Here is a 13,980-nt window from a genome sequence, read left to right on the forward strand (position 1 = left end):
ATTTTAATATAAATTGACATTACCTAAACTGCTAATAATATAACATTTAATAATGAAAGTGCATGCCATAAAATAACTCATTATATAATCCAAAATGAGAATAAAAACATTAACTTAAAACTGTATTATAGCACAATGACCATCATAAAAGACTTTTAAAGCGATTAATTTCCCATAAATACTTTGCCCAAGTCATTTTATTATATCCAACTATTTATTTCCCCTCCAAATCCAAATGATTTCCTGGTAACTCTCTTAGCATAAAAAGCCCATGTGTTTCATAAAATACATATGGAATATGTAATTTTATAGACTTTTATGGCCTCGATGCTAGGTTTTATATTCTATGTCAGTTACAAAATGTTGATTAAAAATAGCCTAACATAAAGTAAGGACAAAAATTTTTGCTGCCTGCAATTATTTTTATGCCCAAAATTATAAATTATATAAACATAATTAATAAAATACCACATTGTATCCTTGTTGGGAAAGGACTGGTACAAATAAACAAAAACGATTAACAGCATTCTTACTATATAGACGCAGCGTGCTTAAGTTCCAGGGATCCAGAGCATACATGGGAAAGCTAAATGAGGCAATGCAGGGACATGAGCTATAATTGGAACCCTGAAGTATTTGATGGGATCAGTATTCCTCTGTGTACAGTGTCTGGTGGGCCAGGTCCTACCTGGTTCCCAGGTTCTGCAGCCTTCTCTCCTATAGCAAAGTCACTTGACCCCAGCCCCCACCTCATCTACTAGCTCAACCTCAGCAAATCTCTAGGAACAAACCGAAAGTTAGATGGGATTGGAACTCTGGAACTGTTGGCAGGCAACCGAGCCTAATGCCCCATGACTCAGTATTTGCCTCTCCTGTTGGCTTTGGCACTCTGCCTTGTTCTCAAACTCCAGAGGCCTTCATGTATGCTGGGTTTTTGCCTTGTCCTGTCTTCTAGGCCCAAGCCCCTTCCTGGAAATTCACCCAGCACTCCTAGAAAATTGGGAAGCTCCCTTCTCCTGCTTGTCCACCTCCTAGGCATTGAGACCCTTTTTCTCACCCATAGCTTCAACAGGCGGCCATGGTGTTGAGGTTAAAGGCCCTAGTTGGGGAGTCTGACCAACTTCCACTTTCTAGTCACGTGTTCTAGGGGTTCCAACGAACCTCTCTGGCCTCTATGTCCTCACCTGTGAAAAAGGGGTATTAGTAGCACCAACTTCATAGGGGTCTTTTGAGGGTATAATGAGTTAATACTTACAATGCACTTGGAATAATACTTGGCCATAATATAAAAGTACTCAGTGAATATTGGATTTTACTAATAGTCAAACCAATAGTAAAACACAAGCTTGCTGATACTACCAGCCTAGTTTTTGTAGCTCTTAAGGCTGTCATCTTTCATCCCATCTCTTAACTACCTGTTACTCTTGCCACACTGGACTTCAACTTGCACTGGCAGCAGAGTGCATTCCCAATACACCCTACTCCAGGCTGGGTCATGTTCCTTAGCCCAGATTCAACCCAGCAGGTGGCAGTCACTGAGTTAAGCACAGCTCTATCTCCAGAGTGGTCTCTGAGAATTTGGTTACCTCAATAATTTAATAATGACTTCTGCATTATTCTCTTACTTGCCCTCTCAGTGTTTGCTTTTCATAAGGAAAGATAAATCCTTTAATAAGTATCTTTATAGACAGTTGAATTTGAGTACAAAGAATGTATATTAAGCCCTGGCCAGTGTGGCTCAGTTGGTTCTCTGGCAACAGAAATGTTGCAGGTTCCACCCAGTCATACACTTAGGTTGTGAGTTCTGATCTCCGGTCCGGGCACCTATGGGAGGCAACCAATTGATATTTCTTTCTCACTCTCCTCCCCGCTTTCCTCTCTCCCTTAAAAGTCATGAAAAAATGTTCTCAGGTGAGGATTAAAAAAGAAGAATATGTAATAATAAAATGCATAGATATTTACAAAATAAAAATTGTAAAGAATGGTAAAAATGTTGCTGTGAACCCTACCATTCACCTTATTATAAAAACAGGCTTTGTACATGACTGTCTAACCGCACTGCTGGACACCTGAAACTAATACAAAATCGTAGTAAATGTAAACTGCAATTGAAAAAATAAAATTGAACAAATAAATAAAATAAATAAAAATAGGCTATGGTTTTACTTTTAAAAAAAATCTTTTACTCAATTGAATTAAAATCTCAAAGTAAAATAACTTTCCTAAAGCAATCTAGGAAAAGCTAAATGATTTCTTTTAAGCTGAAATAGAGATTTGCCTCATGCCAAATTTTTTCACCCATTCACACTGAAAGCTAGTAGTAAACATATCTTAAGGACTAAAAGTCAAAGACAAAAAAGGTGGTGTCAACACTCTAGGCTTCAGTATACCTATGAACATGACAGATGGTTCAGCATCTCTTTCCAGAGGTTGCAGAGAATTTATGTTCTGGTTTTCATAAATGCTCTTGATTAATTTTAAGGATTTATGTGGATTGATTCAAACCACTCAGGCCTCTCTCTTATTTATTCTTTAGTATCTAACTCTCCCTTTGAAGTTTGCAAAAGGATTATGAGGAAGTTAAAAAATTTTTTAGATACTAAGTGGAAAAAATCTGCAGCCTAAAAGAAATACCTCACCATTTGCAAAAGAGCACTGGGACAATATTACAGGACCCAAGATTTAAGAATAACCAAAGTTCAAAGATAATCTTTTCTGTTATATTTCAGCTATTTTAACACTTGCAAATGATGTTGCAAACAAAGGGGGGTAACTACCAGTTCACCAGTTTCAAGTGGTACATTTCTTCACATTTTAATGTACCCCAAATTAGGATGCATCTTATAATCCATATCAGATCATGGCTTAATTTATAGCAGTTTTTTTTTAGTGGCATATAAAATAATGGGGTACTTTAAAATCTATTATGTCTTAGATTTAATGAAATATAGAAAGTTTTATAATTTCTTTTGTCCCTCATCTTCTCTTTCCTATTTCTTTAGTTTGCCTCCCTTTCTACTTAAAAAATTATATATACACACAGCTGGGATTGTACCCTAAGAATCCTGAAAAAACAATTCAAAAGAACCTGCGTATTCCAATGTTCATAGCTGCACAATTTACAATAACCAAGTGCTGGAAACAGCCTAAGTGCCCATCAGTAAATCAGTGGATCAAAAAACTATGGTACATTTACACAATGAATACTATGCAGTAGTAAGAAAGAAGGAACTCCTACCCTTCATGACAGCATGGATGGAACTGGAGAGCATTATGCTAAGTGAAATAAGCCAGGCAGTGAGAGACAAATACCATATGATCTCACCTATAAGTGGGACCTAATCAACAAAACAAACAATTGACCAGAGACATGGAAATAAAGAACAAACTGACAACGACCAGAGGGGAGGGGGGAGGATAAGGGGGGAAAGAATGGAAAGGGTTGTCAAGGAACATGTATAAAGGACCCATGGACAAAGACAATGGTGGAGGGGAGGATTGAATGTGGAAGGTGGCAGTGGGTAGGGTAGGGGAGAGTAATGGGGAGAAAATGGGGACAACTATAATTGAACAACAATAAAAAATGTTTTAAAATTAAAAAACAAAAAATAAATAAACATTAGTAGTTATTATAAAGAACATATATATACACATACACACAAATTATACATAGATAAAGACATATATAGATTATAAATAAACACACACAAATATATACCTGTCTTGGACCCATACAGCACCCCCAAAGAACAGGGGACCTCTCATTTCCATCTATCTATCTCCAAAGATGAGGAATCCTTCTCCTCATCCTATGCCCAAGATGGGACTCTGCAAAAGGTGGACTCCCTGTCTCTAAAAGAAAAGGGGGCGTTCATCTCAAGGCCCCCTATTACATGAAAGAAATTCAACGAGAGGCCTCTAGTAGTGCAAAGTGAAAACTCACTAAAACTAAGGATACTCGGTCTAGCTTATCTGTCCTCACTAGCATGGATCACCAAGCATTGGCATAGACCCTTTGTTCTGAACTGTGGGAATGAGAGAGAAAAAAACATATATTTTAGCTTTTCTCTTCCCTCAAGGGATTAGGTTTGTAGCCAACCCTTAGCTCTCATGAGCCTCTTTCATGGAGATGCCAGCTTCCCCAGGGGCCCATGCCCCTGGCGTGGCAAATCTCAGTCTTACTGCAGCCACATTTTGGATTGCATTTTATCTCCAGAAAGCGTTCTCTTGGTGCTGCCAACACACAGGAAGTATTAATTAATACAAAGCAGTACATGTTCCAACAGCAAGGGGGAAGGATTGAGGGCAACTGCAGCTGCTTAAAACAAAACTTATCTTCAGTTTTTAAAGCCTTGAAGTTTGATGAAGATTTTATTTTGCTCAGAGCAAAATTGGTGGAAAGCAAAGAAATGCAAGTACTGCATCTTGACTTGTAATTTATCCTCACACTGGATTGTATGTGATAAACCTTTAATTGAGGATAATGTTTAAGAGGGAATAGAGGGGGGAAAAGTTGGCAAAAAATACATCCCCATACAAAAATTTGTCATGAGGATGGCTAAGAAGGTATGTGCTGGCACCCACTCCCTGCTAACTTCTGAAATCCTCATAGCTCTCTATTCCCAAGCCCCTTAGAACAGATATTCCAGAAGGCTCCCATCCCTTCCCTGACAGAGCTTTCTCAAAACACACTAAATTGGGTAGCTCAAGGGGCCCTGAATTACACCTGTTTCTTTTTGATTCAGGTTTCTAGACCCTTGGGAGTTGGTAGGGAGCTTGGCTCTCAAGGCTTCTGTGCACTTCCTGCTGGATTTGGCTTCCCAAGAGCAGCAGCTTGAAGTGAACCCAGAGAGGCAGCAAGTGTCACCAAGGTTCATATCTTTGGAAAACCTCCATGGTGTAGGGGGAAGGATGAAAAGAAAGTCCTAGTGTCCCATAACTTATATAGGAAAACCAAGTGTCAATATTATTTATTTTCTTGGAAGGTAATTCTCCATAGTTTACTAATATAACATGTAAAATATTACAGAAAAATGAGCAGTTGCTTATTTAGAGATATTGCCATTCTTCCAGAAATTATGGGAGCTGGCTTAACCAGGTTCAGTAAGTATCAAAATTAAGTTCAGGAAAAAATATTGCTGATTCGTTTGGTGAAAAATTCCTCCTTTCAGCCTAATACATCCCAACACATCAATACATCTCTACAGAGATAGCATGCTTTAACCGTCTCATTCTTGGGCTCTGGAGTTGAACTTGGATTTGAGTATTAGATCCTCCATTTACAAGCCTTTTGACTTTGGACATGTTACTTAACACTTCAGGTTTCAGTTTCTTCAATCTGTAGAATGGGTATAATAAATGTATCTCATTTTTTCTCATTTTCTGTCTACTTGATTGAAAAATCAATCAAGTTTTAAATTTTCCTTATTCCTTTTCATCCTCTACCTACTTGGAGGTTAAACATAACATACACAATATTTCTATTCTTTCATTGGTTACCCTTAAACTTTTAAAGGTATGCCTAAATGAAAGTTCACAAGTCATCACCATCTCGATGCTTCTCCTAAAGAGTAATAGGAGAGTAGAATGTTTTTACTGTGATCATTTACAGCTGAGTGGGAACTGGTATCTTAATTCTGCTTTGTTTTACCACCAAAATGTGTCATAATCAGTATTATTATCTCCTCAATTATTATTTTAAACAATCAAAATTTTTTTGATTTACCTACATGCTTGTTAATTTCTTTGCATCACATTCATTCTTTGGGGTTCAACTTTATTCTTACTAAAATGTACCCCTGAGAAGGTGCTTTTAGCCAGCATCTGCTATCAGGAAACTCTTTCAGAATGAGACTACTGATGTCTTTAGCTGGCACCCACACTTGAGTTAACAGTTACTTTCTCTCAACATGTTGACAATACTATACCCCCTGCCTTCTGATTTCCATCACTGCCTTTGAGAAGACTGCTGATTGGATAGTGGTAATACCTACAGAGGCAATTTTTCTCTTCTCCTCATTTGCCTTTACAATCTATTATTTGACTCTTTTTTTTTTTTTCAGTTCAACTGTCATGTCTAGGTGTGGTCTCACTATATTTCCTGAATCTGAATTCATTCATGTCTTTCATCAACTCTAGAATACGATTAGGCCTTAGCTTATAAAAAAATTACTCAATTCTCTATGGTCTTTCCTTATTAGAATTCCTATTGCCATATTTTGGGTCTTTTCATTCAATCTTTCATATCTCCTATCTTCTCTCTCTTATATCCATGCTGCTTTCTGAATAATTTTTGCCAGATTTATCTTCCAGTTCAAAATTCACATCCATAATAACATTCAATCTTCTGCATGTCCTATTGTTTGAGTTGTTGTTGCATGTCTTATCCACTCGGTTATTACCTTTTTCATTGCGACATTCACTACTTCTAAAATTCCTTTTTAAAAAGATTTATTCACCATATTTTGCCGTGTATAATGCACACCCATGTTTTAGTACTAATTCCCATATATAATACATGTCCTTATTTTTCCCTCAAAAATTTGGGCAAAAAGTATGCATTATACACAGCAAAATATGGTATTTATTTTAGAGACAGGGGAACGGAGGGAGAGAGAGTAGGAGAGAAACATCGATGTGAGAGAGAAACATAGATTGGATGCCTCTCATACACGCCCTTTTCAGGGACCAAACCCTCAGCCCAGGTAGGTGTGTTCCCTGACCGGGAATCAAATCAGCAACCTTTTGCCTTGTGGGGCAAGACCCAACCAACTGAGCCATACTGGTCAGGGCTCTAAAAGTTCTTTTATTTTTCTTGTCATGTTATCTTACCTTTTCTTTAAATACTGACATTTATGTCTTTAGCCATATTAAATAGAATTATTTTGTATTCTCTTTAGGACGGTTTGTTTACCTGCTTCTGCTATTTATTTTAGCTAGCTGACCTTGCCCGCATGGATTGCTTTCACTCATCTTTTTTGCTTTGGGTTTGTGAGTTCAAGTTACGTGAAGCTTATCTAGGAATCCTGCCTAGGTTGTGGTGCTCCCTCTAGACAGTTCACAACCTGCTTCTACCAGGCACCCGAGGTGGGGGTTATTTCAGTCTGAGATCGATTTTAATAGTAAATACTCTGGTGGGGGTTTCCCAGGTTGTGCAGGTAAAGTAAATTAAAAATCTCAAATTCACATGTGGTACTGAAGCAGGGTGCAGCCAAGAGGAGAGCCCCAAGAAGGGATTTGTAATGGGGTCCAGAACTCAAGGTGTCCAGGAAATATTAGAGAAATATATATAGGATGTCCTCACCCCCACAAACCTGAGCCAGGGGGGATGGGACACATGGAACAGGGCCATTCAGAGCTGTTTTGTGTAGCAAGAGCTTTGCAGCTAACCCCTGGCATGGTCATTTAACATATCTATAACCTTTAACTGGTTTCATACCTATGTTAAATAGCTGTGGCCATGCTTTGAGCCAGGGGGATGGGAGCGAATTCCACCCAAGATGGGACTGGGAAGCAACTCCCCCAGGTTACAGGGCCTGCGGGAGAGCTTGGAGATGATTGGATCCATGCCATGGGGCCACACCTGCCAGGACTTACTATGGCAGCCCAGTAAAGCTGGAAGAATACGGGGATGCTGGCAGGTGTAACTGACTGTAGGAGGAGTCAGAAATGGGGCTGCAAAGGAAGATGGGCACTGGGATTTAAACCTAGGCGCGGCAGCCATAGAGGGAGAAGGCCACGAGGATCTGAAGTAAAAGGAAGAGGACTACGCGGTTCTGAGGGAAAGAGAAGGACCATGCGGTTCTGAAGTAAAAGGAAGAGGTCCACGAGGTTCGGAAGTAAATAGGGGGCCACGCGGTTCTGGAGTGAATAGGAAGGACCATGCAGTTTTGGAGGAGAAGAGAGAGGACCACATGGTTTTGGGGTGCCTCTTTTTGCCATGTGGCTTAGGCAGCAGGAGAGACTTTGCCAAGAAGAAAAGGGGAGAAAGGACTCTTGCTGGTGGGCCATGAGAAGGTGCCACATGGTTTTGGATTAACTGGAGATCACAGCAGCCACACAGCTGATGGTGCCAGGAGCCTGAACCACGGACTTCTACTTCTTTTCCTGAGATACGGTACCCTGGACTGGGCACAGGGAGAGGGAAGGACTGTGCATCTGTGGGTATTCTAGAGGACTTTACTATCTTATCGAAGACATTAAGTCATTACTCTAAGTCTGTGTAACTTTTAAATAAATAATTCCTTTCCTTTTCACCAGTCTCTGGCATTGGGAGATGTCTTTCCTCTGGTGGTGGGCATTGGGAACCTAGCAGGTGTGCGTGGGGTGGGGGGAACCTCCAGAGACAGAAAGGGGGATCCTTTCCGTAATAATTTATCGTGAACCACCTCCCGCCTGCTCTGTAACAGTACAGATTCATGTTTAAAAATCCCCAAGGGGGATGTTTACTTTTTTCCACTATAGCCCATGTGAAGAAGGACAAGCTAGTCTCTTTGCATCTCTCATTACTAATGGGTGAATTTTTTTTTTACCAAGGGCACAGATCGTTGAAGGCACGGGCTTTACACAAGGGTCTCACTGAACTTTCCATTTCACGTGAGTCATAGGCTCCATCGTGTGTCTCTGAATGGGTGTGAAAACCAGGTTACTGAAGCTAACACTCCTCTCCAACCCTATTCCTGGGAGGCAACAGTACACACTTACACTTTGATTCTCAGACACTTCATTTCTGCCTGTAAGGTACCCCTTTCCTTGTTGTGACTCCAGCAAGCATTGAAAAGGCCTTTAAATTATATTTCACATAGCATTTTGTAGCGAGAGGTCTTCAAGTTGTCTATTCCATAAAATTGCCACAACTAAACTCTCTCTTTTTGATCTGTTAATCCACATGAATGTATTACTTTAGAAAATTTTTTTTTCAAATGTGTAATGTAGTGCTGACACAAACAGACGTTCATGGAATGTAATGCATCCTGGGATTAGAGCAGCTGAAAAATTAGGCCCCATAGCTAAATACAACGTGATGAGGAAAGAATGGCATTTGATTATTTTTTAAATAAACACTGAACACTTTCACAAATTTTGTTGATCTTATAAGACAAGTTACAAACTGTAGCCACTTGTGTGCATGAGATGTCATACAGGTAATTAGTTCTCACTCACACACAACTTGCAGATTTTCTCAATTAAGGTCATCATTTTGTAAAGGCAAATTATTACATAATGAGAATAATAATTGTATGCGGGTACTTAATATTTCTCTCTGACACATATTTTAGGAGAAAATATAACCAACTCCTTTGGAAATGTTAACAAACCTACTGACGTGAAAATTCTGCTGGAAACGTTGATGTGCTGCAAAGGGCACAGGCTTGAGGGGCTGGATGAGTCGGGGCTCTGACGCCCTTTCTCCAGTTTATGCTGCGTCACACTTAGTGAGCCAGTTATCTTCTCTGAGCCTCCTTTTCTTCATCAATAAAAGAGGAGATGAGAGACATGCTGGCAGGATTTGTAGTGAGGATTGAATGAGATAATAAATTCATCTAGCAAGTGCTGAATAAACATTAGTGGAAAGACAGAAGGAAACAGAAAAAGAGGAAGGGGGGAAGAAAAACTTGAAATATTAAGGAATTCAGGTTGCCAGTGCCTCTCATTGTCATTAAAGAATAGGAGAAAGTTGGCCCCGCTCTCCAATGAATTAGCCCAATGCTAATCTCTAAATAATCTTTGTCTAGATTGCTATCATTTATGTACATTTATTTCCTGACTTATGGGAAGTTAACAAAAGGACAAGTCACGTTGCCTAAAGCCCTGAGATGTTTGGAGCCGTCCATCCCTCAGGAAGGTCCCTTGGTAAACAGAGAAAAAAGGGCATCAAACAATGAGACCCTCCTGGGGAAAGAGCTCCTAATGAGATGGCTGCAACAAGGGAAACTGTGCCTCTAAGTAAACTGAACTTTATCTTTTCCCCCCCTCAAAAAATAAATTTAGAGAGAACCACAGCGCAGACAGGTAGGAGAGAGTAAAGCTACGCATTGCTTTTTATCAGAATCCATAACAGTACACAGCGTCCTGATCTCCCTCCAGAAATTTCTAGAGGAAGAGAAAGAAAACTTCCGTGGCCATTGTCCCTGAGGAGATGTTTTGGAGGTGTCTGCTCCCCATGAATAGGTATGAAGGTATGCAGGAGCACCAAACACCCTCAGAGGAAAATGACCTAGTCCTGCTCCCCTTATTTGGTGATGTTTATTAGTTTGGTCTTTTTACTAGGTCTCTGCCCTCAGGAATGTGGAAGTTGCTCAAGTATGTTAAAGAAGGTCAGCTAAAGCCTAACCAGACACAGCAATTAATTCATCTCTGGATGAGGACAGTTTATGTGCTGTGAGAACGGAACTGTTCCCTTCGTACCCTAGACTATGATTATGACTTTACCATCATGTTTACAGGTATTTCTTTAGTAGAAAAGCTTTCTCTGAGTGAGCAGGTAGGCTTTTGTGTCAGGTAATCTCTTAGGAGATGATCTGTGTCACTCTGGGGATATACAATTAGTTAGAAGGGAAGAGAAAGATACCACACCATTGCTGGATCCTACAGGATGTAAGCGTGGGACAAAAGCTAACGTACACAATTGTAGAATGGATGCGGCTGGGGAAGATTTAAAGTCTAGTATTGTCTTCCTCCATCAGAACCCTGGGTGAGCGTCCCCACATCCACATCACAGGGAAAATATCAGTCTAGAAGCAGCAACAATGATCACAATGGTACCGGAGTTTTAGAAATGCAAATGTTTGTTCTGAACTTGTATCACATAAACATCAGTGAACAGCAGTATTAAGTGTTAATAAGTGTTAATGACTGTTAATACATGTTAGAATGTGTGCCTCGAAGTTAAAACATTGACAAAATAGACAGGATGTTTAAAGAAATGGACAGTGAGAGATTATAGCAGTATTGTTTAATCTGACACGAATTACAGTGCTGTTAGTTTCAGCAGCACTGATCATATTGTCTAAGAAATACTAGCCAGTACAATAAGGCAATAAAAAGAAATTAAAACTATATAAATTAGAAAGGAAGAAGTAAAAACCATCTCCATTCACAGAAGAAATTATTTTCTTTATAAAAAATCCAGAGGAATCTACAAAAACACTTGGTACTAATAAGAATTTTGAAAAGTCAGTTTTCAATATATAAAATCAATGGTATTTCTGCAATATACACTAGCAATAAACAATTGGAAATTAAAATTCAAAGAAAAACTAACCAAGTGTAATAGCACCAAAAAATTAAACATTTAGGGATAAGCCTAAGAAATATGTCTAAGATCTGAGTCGTGAAAACTAGAAAACGACTGATACTAAATAAGACCTAAATAAGCTGGAAAGTCTACCTTGTCCATGGATTGGAAGACTAAATAGTGTTAAGATTTTAATTCTTCCTAAATTGATCTGCAGAGTCAAAGCAACAAAAATTCTAACAGCTGATTTTGTAGAAATCAACAACACCTAAAATGTATATGGAAAGGCAAAGAAATAGAATAACTAAAACAGTTATAAAGAAGAATGGCGTTGGGAGAATGCACACTACCTGGTTCTCAGACTCATTACACAGCTATAATAATCTACGCAGCGGTGCACGGACGAAAGCATAAGCACAGACCTGAACAGAACTGGAGAGCATGTTCGGAAATAGACCTACACACAAAGTCAGTTGATTGTCAAATGATCCTGGAATAATTGGACATTCACTTAAAAAAAAAAAAAAAGAGAGAGAGCCTTGACCTCTACCATATGAACTAACACAATATGAACCACAGACCTAGTTTTAAATCTACAAACATGAAACTTCTCAAAGAAAACAGAGAACATCTTTGTGGCCTTGAATTAGGCACAGGTTACATAGATACATTAAAAAAAAGCATGATCCACAAAAGGAAAAATTGATAACTGGAGTTTATAACAATTTTTACAGCATGCTCTTTGAATAAAAAGCACTGTTATAAAAATGAAAAAACAACCCACTGGCTGGAAAATGTCTTCAAAATACACTCTCTCTCTATATATTCCTTTATCTAATAAAGTAATAAAGTATTTTTGTTGCTAAAAATATATAAAGAACTTTCAAAGCTCAGCAATAAGAAAACAAACCACCCAGTTTTAACAAGGAGTAAGGTATTTCAACAAACCATCAAAGGAGCTTGACGAATAGCAGATAGGCAAATACAATTATGCTAGATATTTTCATTCAATGGGGAAAAGCAAATTAAAACCAAAATGAGATATCACCTATTGGAATGAGTAAGACAAAGAAAACAAAGAAAAACTTGGCAATACTAAGTACTGCTGAAAACGTGGAAGAGTTGGAAATCTTATACATTGCATGTGGGAATGCAAAATTATTCAACCTTGGGAAAAGAGTTTGGCAATTTCTTTGTACACTCATCATATGACCAGCAATCTCAAGAGAACCTAAGATACAAGTACACACAAAAACTGTGTGTGAAAATTTATGGCAGTTTTATTCATAATGACCCTGACAAGGAAATAAACTAAATGTCTTTAAGCTGATACTGTGGTATATCCATATAATGAAATCCTACTTGACAATAAGTAGTAATGAACTACTGGTACGTGTAACAACATGAATGAATCTCAAATGAATTATGCTAAGATTTAGATTTACAAAGGCTACATGGCATATGATTACATTATATGATATTCTGGAAAGAGCAAAACTCTAAGGACAGAAAATAATATATCAGTGGTTGCCAGGGCCTGGGAGTTAAGGGAGGGGTTGACTTCAAAGAACACAAGGGTATTTTTCTTGTGGTAAGAAACTATTCTATATCTTGATTGGGGTGATTTACATGACCGCAAGCTATTGTCAAACCTCAAGACAATAAACTAAAAGAGATGAATTCTCCTGCATGTAAATTATACCTCAATAAAGCTTACTTTAATTTTAAAAAGATTTAAAAAGATTTTTTAGAAACCTGTTTGCTTGGAAAAATATATGGAGGATCCGAGCCAAGTAAATGAGTGAAAGGAAAAAAAAAAAGCTTATAAGGAAGCACAGCTACTTAATCCAGGATGAAAGGAACCTAAAGAGAGAAAAGGTTTTCAAAGAGGCAATGGCAACAATAAATTATGGTTAAGGTGTCTGTAAAAGACAGCTTCATCCTGGCCTGAGAAATTAGAAATAATTTGCCAGCTGCTCTATAGCTGAGAAAACTGAGTCACAGAGAGGGGTGGGCAGAATGTCCCCCTGGTATACACACCCTCTAAAATGTCCCCACCCCATTCCTGTCCTCTGGTATACACACCCTGTATAATCCCCTCCACTTGAGTGTGGATGAGACTGTAAATACCAAAGGAATTCACTACCAGGATTAGGAGACCACGAACTGACTCTGAGTTCATCAGAAGGGAGCTCATCCTGGGTGAGCCTGCCCTAACCAGGTTAGCCTTTGAAAGAGGTTCTCCTGCCCGTGCTGTGGACTGCCATGAGGGAGTCTCCAGGTAAAGACCCAGGGCAGCCTCTAGCAGCTGAGAGGTCTCTAGCCTAGAGTCAGCAGGGAAACAGAAACTGAATTCTGCCAAAACCCAGTGATCTTGGAAAAGGATTCCAAACCTCAGATGAGATCAAAGTCCCGGCTAACACCTTGATTTCAGCCTCGGAAGACTTTGAGCAGAGAACCCATGCCCAGGCTTCTGACCTAGAGAAACTATAAGATCAATATGTGCTGGTTTAAGCGGCTAGGTTCATGGTGATTTTGTCATGCAGCAGTAGAAAACCAATTCAAAGAGGGAATTAAAGTGTGCAAGCCAGTTTAATCAATGTGAATACTTTCATGGTTTTGACTCCAATAGCTCCTCATCCGATTGTGAGCCAGTGTTAATAACTTACAGACACTGAATCAAAAGCGTTACAAAAGGTAACATCATGGAGAGAAAAGGGAAAGGCTAAGGGGACGATGTCTTT

The 13,980-nt window shown here is 39.0% G+C and overlaps 1 protein-coding gene across 4 annotated transcripts in view; it reads right to left on the reverse strand.

Annotated features, from left to right (window-relative positions):
* The window catches only part of PRTFDC1 (phosphoribosyl transferase domain containing 1), a 90,525-nt gene that overhangs the window by 62,666 nt on the left and 13,879 nt on the right, over window positions 1-13,980 (reverse strand). The gene's annotated exons all lie outside the window — the stretch shown is intronic.

This window comes from Desmodus rotundus, chromosome 4 (assembly GCF_022682495.2).
Source record: "Desmodus rotundus isolate HL8 chromosome 4, HLdesRot8A.1, whole genome shotgun sequence".
NCBI lineage: Eukaryota > Metazoa > Chordata > Mammalia > Chiroptera > Phyllostomidae > Desmodus > Desmodus rotundus.